Source organism: Petaurus breviceps, unplaced genomic scaffold, assembly GCF_028583685.1.
Source record: "Petaurus breviceps papuanus isolate PSGF00001 unplaced genomic scaffold, PetGlider_PUasm1.0 186, whole genome shotgun sequence".
Lineage (NCBI taxonomy): Eukaryota > Metazoa > Chordata > Mammalia > Diprotodontia > Petauridae > Petaurus > Petaurus breviceps.
The window spans coordinates 53,208,316-53,215,414 of record NW_027185798.1 but is presented as its reverse complement, the minus strand read 5'-3'; the positions used below and the strand labels follow the sequence as shown (position 1 = coordinate 53,215,414).

Below are 7,099 nucleotides of genomic sequence, written 5' to 3'. Positions count from 1 at the left end.
GACTATATTTCCCTCCCTCCTTTCCCACCTCCCACTTGTTCTATTCTCTATTTTGATCTTGTCCCTTTTCAAAAATGGGTGCTTCCAACTTCCCGCCCCCCTAGGATGCCCTCCCTTCCATCATGCCCCCTCTCATCCTCTAACCCCTCTAATCTCCTGGAGAGTGAGACACCCTATTTAGTGTGTATTTCATTCCCTCCTCAAGCCAAATTCAATGGAAATAAGGTTGACCCATTCCCTTTTGCCTTCCTATTCTTCCCCTCCATTGTAACCATTTTCCCTTGCCTCTTCTATATGAGATAGTTTACCCCATTCTGTCTCTCTCCATCTCCTCTCATTATATTCCTCTCTCACCTCTTATTTTCACCTTTTAAGTATCATCCCTTCTTTTTAAATTTGTCCTGTGCCCTCTATCTATGTATATGTGTAAACATATATACACAAATTCACATACGTATTCATATGCCCATATACCCACATATATATGTGTGTGTATATATATATTTCTATTCCCTTCAAATACTGACAAAAGTTTCATGAGTTACAATTATTGTTTTTCCATGTAGGAATGTTAATAGTTCAACTTTGATAAGTTCCTTATGATTTCCTTTCCCTGTTTACCTTCTCATGCTTCTCTTGCTTCTTGTATCTGTATGTCAAATTTTTTTTTCTACTCTTTTTTTTTCAGCAAAAATGCTTGAAAATCCTCTATTCAACTGAATAACCACATTTTCCCCTGTAACATCATACTCAGTTTTACTGGGTAGGTGACTCTTGGTTTTAATCCCAGCTCCTTTGCCCTCTGGAATATCATATTCCAAGCCCTTCGATCCCTCAGTGTAGAAATTGCCAGATCCTGGGTTATCCTGATTGTGTTTCCACAATATTCAAATTGTTTCTTCCTGGCTGCTTGTAATATTCTCTCCTTAATCTGGGAATTTCAGAACCTGGCTATGATATTCGTAGGAGTTTTCTTTTTGGGATCTTTTCCAGGAGGTGATTGGTGGATTCTTTCTACCTCCATTTTGCCCTCTGGTTCTAAAACATCAGAGCAGTTTTCTTTGAGAACTTCCTGGAGGATGATTTCTAGATTCTTACTTTGATCATGGATTTCAGGTAGTCCAATAATTTTTAAATTATCTTTCCTGGATCTATTTTCCAGGTCAGTGGTTTTTCCCATTAGATATTTCACATTGCCTTCTATTCTTTCATTTGTTTATATCTGTTTAACAGCATCTTGATTTCTCAGCACATCATTAGCTTCCATTTGTTTCAATTTAATTCTGAAGCAATGATTCTCCTCAGTGAGCTTTTGAGATTCTTTTTCCATCTGGCAAATTTGGCTTTTTAAGGCACTCTTTTCCTCATTTCCTTTTTGAGCCTCTTTTGCCATATGAGTTAGTCTATTTTTAAGTTGTTACTTTCCTCAGTCAGGCTGTTGACTCTCATTTCATAATTTTGTTGCTTTATTCTCATTTCTCTTCCAAATTTTTCCTCCACTTCTTTTATCTGTTTCTTAAGGTCCTCTATGGCCTGTAACCAGCTCATATTTTCCTTTGAATATTTTGGTGTGGAACTTCTGACTTCACTGTCTTCCTCCTGTTCCATGCTTTGCTCCTTTTTGTCCCCAAAATAGGAGTTTAATGTTGGAATCCTCTGTCTGCTTTGTTTGCTTTGCCTGGTCATGTCACCCCACGGTCACTTGACTCCTGGGCTTTTTGCCACATTAGGACTCTGCTACGAGACAGGGGAGCTTTTGTCCCAAAAGCTGGGGTTTTCTTCGCTGCCCAGGGTATTAGATGGGTGCCCTCTCTGAGGTCTCCACACGCTCTTCCAAGCTGGACACATACCCCAGGACCACCACCCTAGACTGCTATCGAGATCCAAGAAGGTTAAAGCAAGAACATTACCCCTCAGTCTGCTGCTTGATCCCCATACACTCTGCAGGCCAGGAGGTGAAGCTGCCATGTGGTGTTGACTGACTATTCTGGCATCTTAGTGGCTTCTCACCCTGGGGAGGCAAAAGCCATGCACTCCCACTTACTGGTCCCAAAGTCCAGACTTCATTGACCACTCACTTTGTCCTTCGCATCTATGTGTTGATAATTCTGCAAGTGGCCACAGCTGCTGCTTATGTGCAATCCCTCCAAGCAGCTGGTCAGGCCCTCCCTGGGGCCAAAGCCTTTGCATGGTGGTGGGCTCAGCTCCCAGAGTGCTGAGCTGGCCGATTCCTGCCGGCCTGCCAGGCTGTCCTCAGCGGGAGGTTAGCTTCTCTCTGTCATTTTGTGGGTTCTGCAGCTCCAAAGTTTGTTCAGAGCCCCCTTTTTACATGCAGTGGGTAAGGTGGAAGCTGGAGCAGAGGGAGGTCCTGCTTCTACTCTGCCATATTGACCCCTATTTTTCAAAATATATTCTTTTATAAGTTTTTAAATTGTACAGTTAACTTTATTGAACTTTATCAATTATTAAAAATCAATATCAAAATTCAAAAGCGCTTGAAATGTTTTTATCTTGGTACAACTTTATTGCTTTGTATAGATAGGTATTTCTTATTTCATCACAACTAATTTATGCAATTTTAACCTTTAATTAGCATAAAAACTTATTCTGTATTACCTTAAGATTCAAATTTTTAAGAATTGCTAGCAAGTGGAAGCCTATCTGTAGTATATTCACTGTGTAAGAGCAAAGTGCAAGGCCTGCAAGTGATGCCTTTCCTTCTGCCATGATTGATTTCTAGGCCAGTGGACCACTTCTAAAGCAGATCTTTAATTTATCGAACTTTCAGACCAAGGGATGGTCTCTTTCCTTGTAGATACATCTATAACTTATGCTTCTCCACACTTCATTCATCTTATTTTCTACTGTTTTTTCTATTCTGCAGAAAAGTAGCATCATCCTTTGACAATATAGTTGACAGTAGAACAAAATTCCATCAAGCCAGTTCATAATGAGACTCTTCCATGAAATGAGAATACCTATTATTTCTATCATAATTTTGTCCTTGAAATTTTGTGCAAATAAACCTGAATCTGCTTCCAAAAGGAAAGAAGATTCTATTTGGTAACTTGATTTCATATCACGTATCTATGAGGAAGAGCAATTTTCTTCTTTTCTAGGCTATAATTGCTTCTTATTGTAAAAATGTTTATTCCACAGCAAAGAGCTCCAAAGCTTTTTCTGCATTTTTCCAGTTGTGAAAATTCTCTTTGTTTTCAATTGTTTTCTTTATTCCTTCTTTCCAGGTAACTTTAGGTTTCCATCCTAAACCATGAATTTTTTTTCTGATTTCATAGAATATCTCATATCATTGGAAGGTCTCTCATCAACATAATCAACCATATTTTCCATTTCAGATGCTGAACTCTTTTCATTGATCAATTGTATAAATTCTTTGGTGAGTTGTGCAATTGACATCTCGAATCTAGTTCTTTTGTTATAAATTTCACCTGGTTTTCCTTTCTTAAAATAGTGAGAAAAGCTTCTACTACCTCAGCAGCATAAAGGAAATTTCTTTTTTGGAGTCCTGAATCGTGAATGAAGCATTTTCTATTGTGTTGCAATAAAGATATAAATTTTGGAATAACCTTTTCTGAATATTGATGTGATTCATAGACATTGTTGCTCCTTGTGATGACAACTGGAAATTTATACTGTTCCCAGTAAGACCATACAAAACATTCTGCAGATTCTTTAGATGAAGCATAAGGATTTGTAGGTTGTTTTGGTAAAGATTCATCAAATTCCTCATTAAAGCTACCTCCATATAGTTCATGGGTGCTCACATATATGAATTTCTCTACTCAAGCTTCATAAGCAGCACTCACCAAAACATGGGTACAATAAATAATGACATAGGTAAACTTCAAGGCATGGAAAAATGAAGGATCTACATGTGTTTGAGCTGCAAAATGGAGTACTATATCTATCTTCTCAATTTTAAAAAGCAGTTTAATTAAGTGAGGTTCACAAATGTCTACCTATCTAAATTTGTAGTTTTGTTTGTTGGAAATGGTTTCAAAGTTCTTCAGACTTACACAGTAGTGCAGCTTTTCAAAATTTATGATCATATAGTCTGGACAGTCTTCTACTAGAGAGACTATCACATGCGATACAATGAAGCCAGCACCACCTGTGACTGGAACACCTTTGATGAAGCTGCTTGGTGGCCCATGAACTTCTATGCCAGCCGACATCTCTGACTCAGCTCTGCCTTGGAGCCTGAAGGGAACTACTTCTTTTTAAATTTTCAAGACTGAGAGGATGCTTTAATAAGGTGGGTTTTGTCTTGTTTTATTTTTTATTTATTTGTTGTTTATTCCCTACTTTTCAGTTGAGTAAGGTAGAGATAAAAGAAATGAACAGAATTAAAATAAAAAGTTTGTTAAAGGAAAACTTTATGCAATCTATTTTAACACCGTGGAAAATGATCACTGTTGCATTAATTTAACTGTCTTCTTTATTATAAAGACAATTTATTTCTCAGGTATTATTATGCTTCTGGGGTGACTAAAATCACTTGATCTTTGGGTTTATGATTTGTGATACCTCCTAATGTGTGCTGTAATTGATGAGAAATACCCCATCTACAACGTATGATCTAAATTTAAATTGAGCATTAGGTGAATCTTAGATATGTATTTAGAAGCCCAATAGAGTCTAATTGTTCCCTTTCTGTGGTAGAGGGCTTTTAAACTACATCTCTAGGAAAACAACCACTATCTTTAGAATGGACTTTCACTTTTGGAGGCTGAGTTCACTAGTAAAGAATCTGTCAATTCAAAATTATTATATCAAAATGTCCCTGCTGTGACATATGCAAGCTTATGTGCCAAGATCTCAGTCTCATAAAATTGAGGGATACACTTTTCATTGCCAGTACCTAATTATTTTGACGCCATCTCTGAGAAGACTGGAATTCTCCAGCTGAAAGAAGAGTAGTCATGGAGAATGTTTGCTCCACATTAATATACCCTCTTTGAATTAAAACAATTTAAGAATCTCTATAGTTCATGACTCATCAGTGAAACTTGTTTTCACTGGCTTTGGGGAAAAAGGTAAAATACCAGGGTATTGCTATTTTGGTTAATACAGCACCTACTGATATACTGAGAAAACAGAAGACTACTAATATGTACACATATTATTAAATATTATAGGTAACCTCTAGGGTAAACATTATTCTTATTAGATTAAGCTCCTGTTAGTAAATTATAGGGCCATCTTGTCAGTCTTCTAAATGCCAGAACCACAGGAATAAGAAGGTCACATCAATTTTATGTGATAAAGCCAGGGACAATTCTAGACAAAATTTTGAAGTCATTCAGTTTTATCTTTATAATTTTCCTATGCTCTCTTTTCTATTCTCCTCCCTTTTACTGGGATCTCCTATCACAGCTCCCAGGAACCACTGTTCTCTTTCTATTCTCTGAGTGGTCCAAGGAAAGAAAATCTTTGACTGCTCAATTTAATTTCTTAAAAAATTCATCCCATACCCAAAGACCAACCAGTCCCCTTTCTCAAAGCTAAGCTCTCAATTTATGATTTTCTTCCCACCTCCTCTAACTTGTTATCTCAATATTTTATTCTTTACCACATGCTTTCTCCTTTTTCCAGAAATATATTTTGTTGTTCTGTCATTCAGTTATGTCTAACTCTTCATGATCTTGTATGGGGATTTCTTGGAAGAGATATTAGAGTGGTTTGCCACTGCCTTTCCTAAAAAAATAGATAGAATTATAGAATTATGGACCTCAAAGTTATTATAGAGGTGATACAATCAAACCTCTCTCTCTCCAAAATGAATGCTTTAGTAATATTATTGGCAAACAACCATTTGATCTTTTCCTGTAGAGTGCTGATGAAAGGCACTCGCTGTTTTTCTGTCTGTTCCATTGCTAAACATCTGTAGTGAGTAAGTTTCTTTTTTTTTCCTTTTTTTTTCAAACCTGCTTGCCCCTAATTTAGGCTCATAATATTCAAGAGCTGTAGGGAGCCTTGACCAAATTGTCAAATGCAATATTTAAATAAAGCAAAAATCTATAATCTAATTGATTCATCTGTACTCTCCATCAAAGCAAATGGCAATCCCTCCCTTCCTGGTCACCTTGTATGATGCTTGTTTATGCCCTCCAATAAATTTGACTAGAGTGTTCATCATCAATATGTTAAAGTCACTCCTCTCTCAGCATTATAAATATATTAGTGCAGGGGTGGGGAACCCAAGGCCTCGAGGCCATATGTGACCCTCTAGATTCTCAATTGTGGCCCTTTGAGTGAATCCAAACTTCACAGAACAAATCCTTTATTAAGGGGGCATTAAGTTTGGATTCACTGAAAGGGCCATACTTAATGACCTAGGGGGTCACATGTGGCTTTGAGGCTGCAGGGGATCTACCCCTTCTACTAGTGTGTCAGCACCGTTTGCCTTTTATCTTTACCTTAGCCATGTGGTTAATTTATCATTTGCACTCATACTTTTCCCTGATTATTTATTTTACTGCAATTCATCTCTAAAGTTTCTTATTTATTATATTTTACAACCTGTCCATCCTAGCCATTCATACCTTTCTATTGCCCTCTAAGTAATATTAATTTAGAATTTCATACATATTGTATTGTTTCATGTCTCACAGTGATATAACAGCACTGGTAAGCTATTGATATTTAAAAAAAGAACATTTTTCTTTTCTGAAGGGTAGGACTATTAAAAGAAGGTTTGCAGCTTCTTATAGGCAATGTAATACACCCTCATCCTCCTGTTTAATTTTAGACCCAACTCATTTTCCATTTTTACTGTATTTACAAGTTACATACAGACAGGTATATCTAGTTAGATAGAAAGATAATTAGATAGGATAAGCTATAAATGTCATCCATCTAAGCATGTAATAGTTTCATTCATTAAGTTTATTCCTTCATTTTTCTTATGTTTAAAGTTAATTTAACTCAACTTAATCATAAGTTTGATATCTAAGTCCTGATTCAAAAATATATTTCACATGTAATTCCTAAACCGCATCTACATTATTTCCCTCATTATCCTGCATATGAGTGATATCTCATTTACATCAAGGAATGTACAGTGATAAAGAAATGA

The 7,099-nt window shown here is 36.6% G+C and overlaps 1 pseudogene; it reads right to left on the bottom strand.

Moving 5' to 3' along the window:
* Nucleotides 1–3,148: 3,148 nt before the first annotated feature.
* Nucleotides 3,149–4,196, bottom strand: LOC138162264 (dTDP-D-glucose 4,6-dehydratase-like; annotated as a pseudogene).
* Between the last annotated feature and the right edge of the window lie 2,903 nt (nt 4,197–7,099).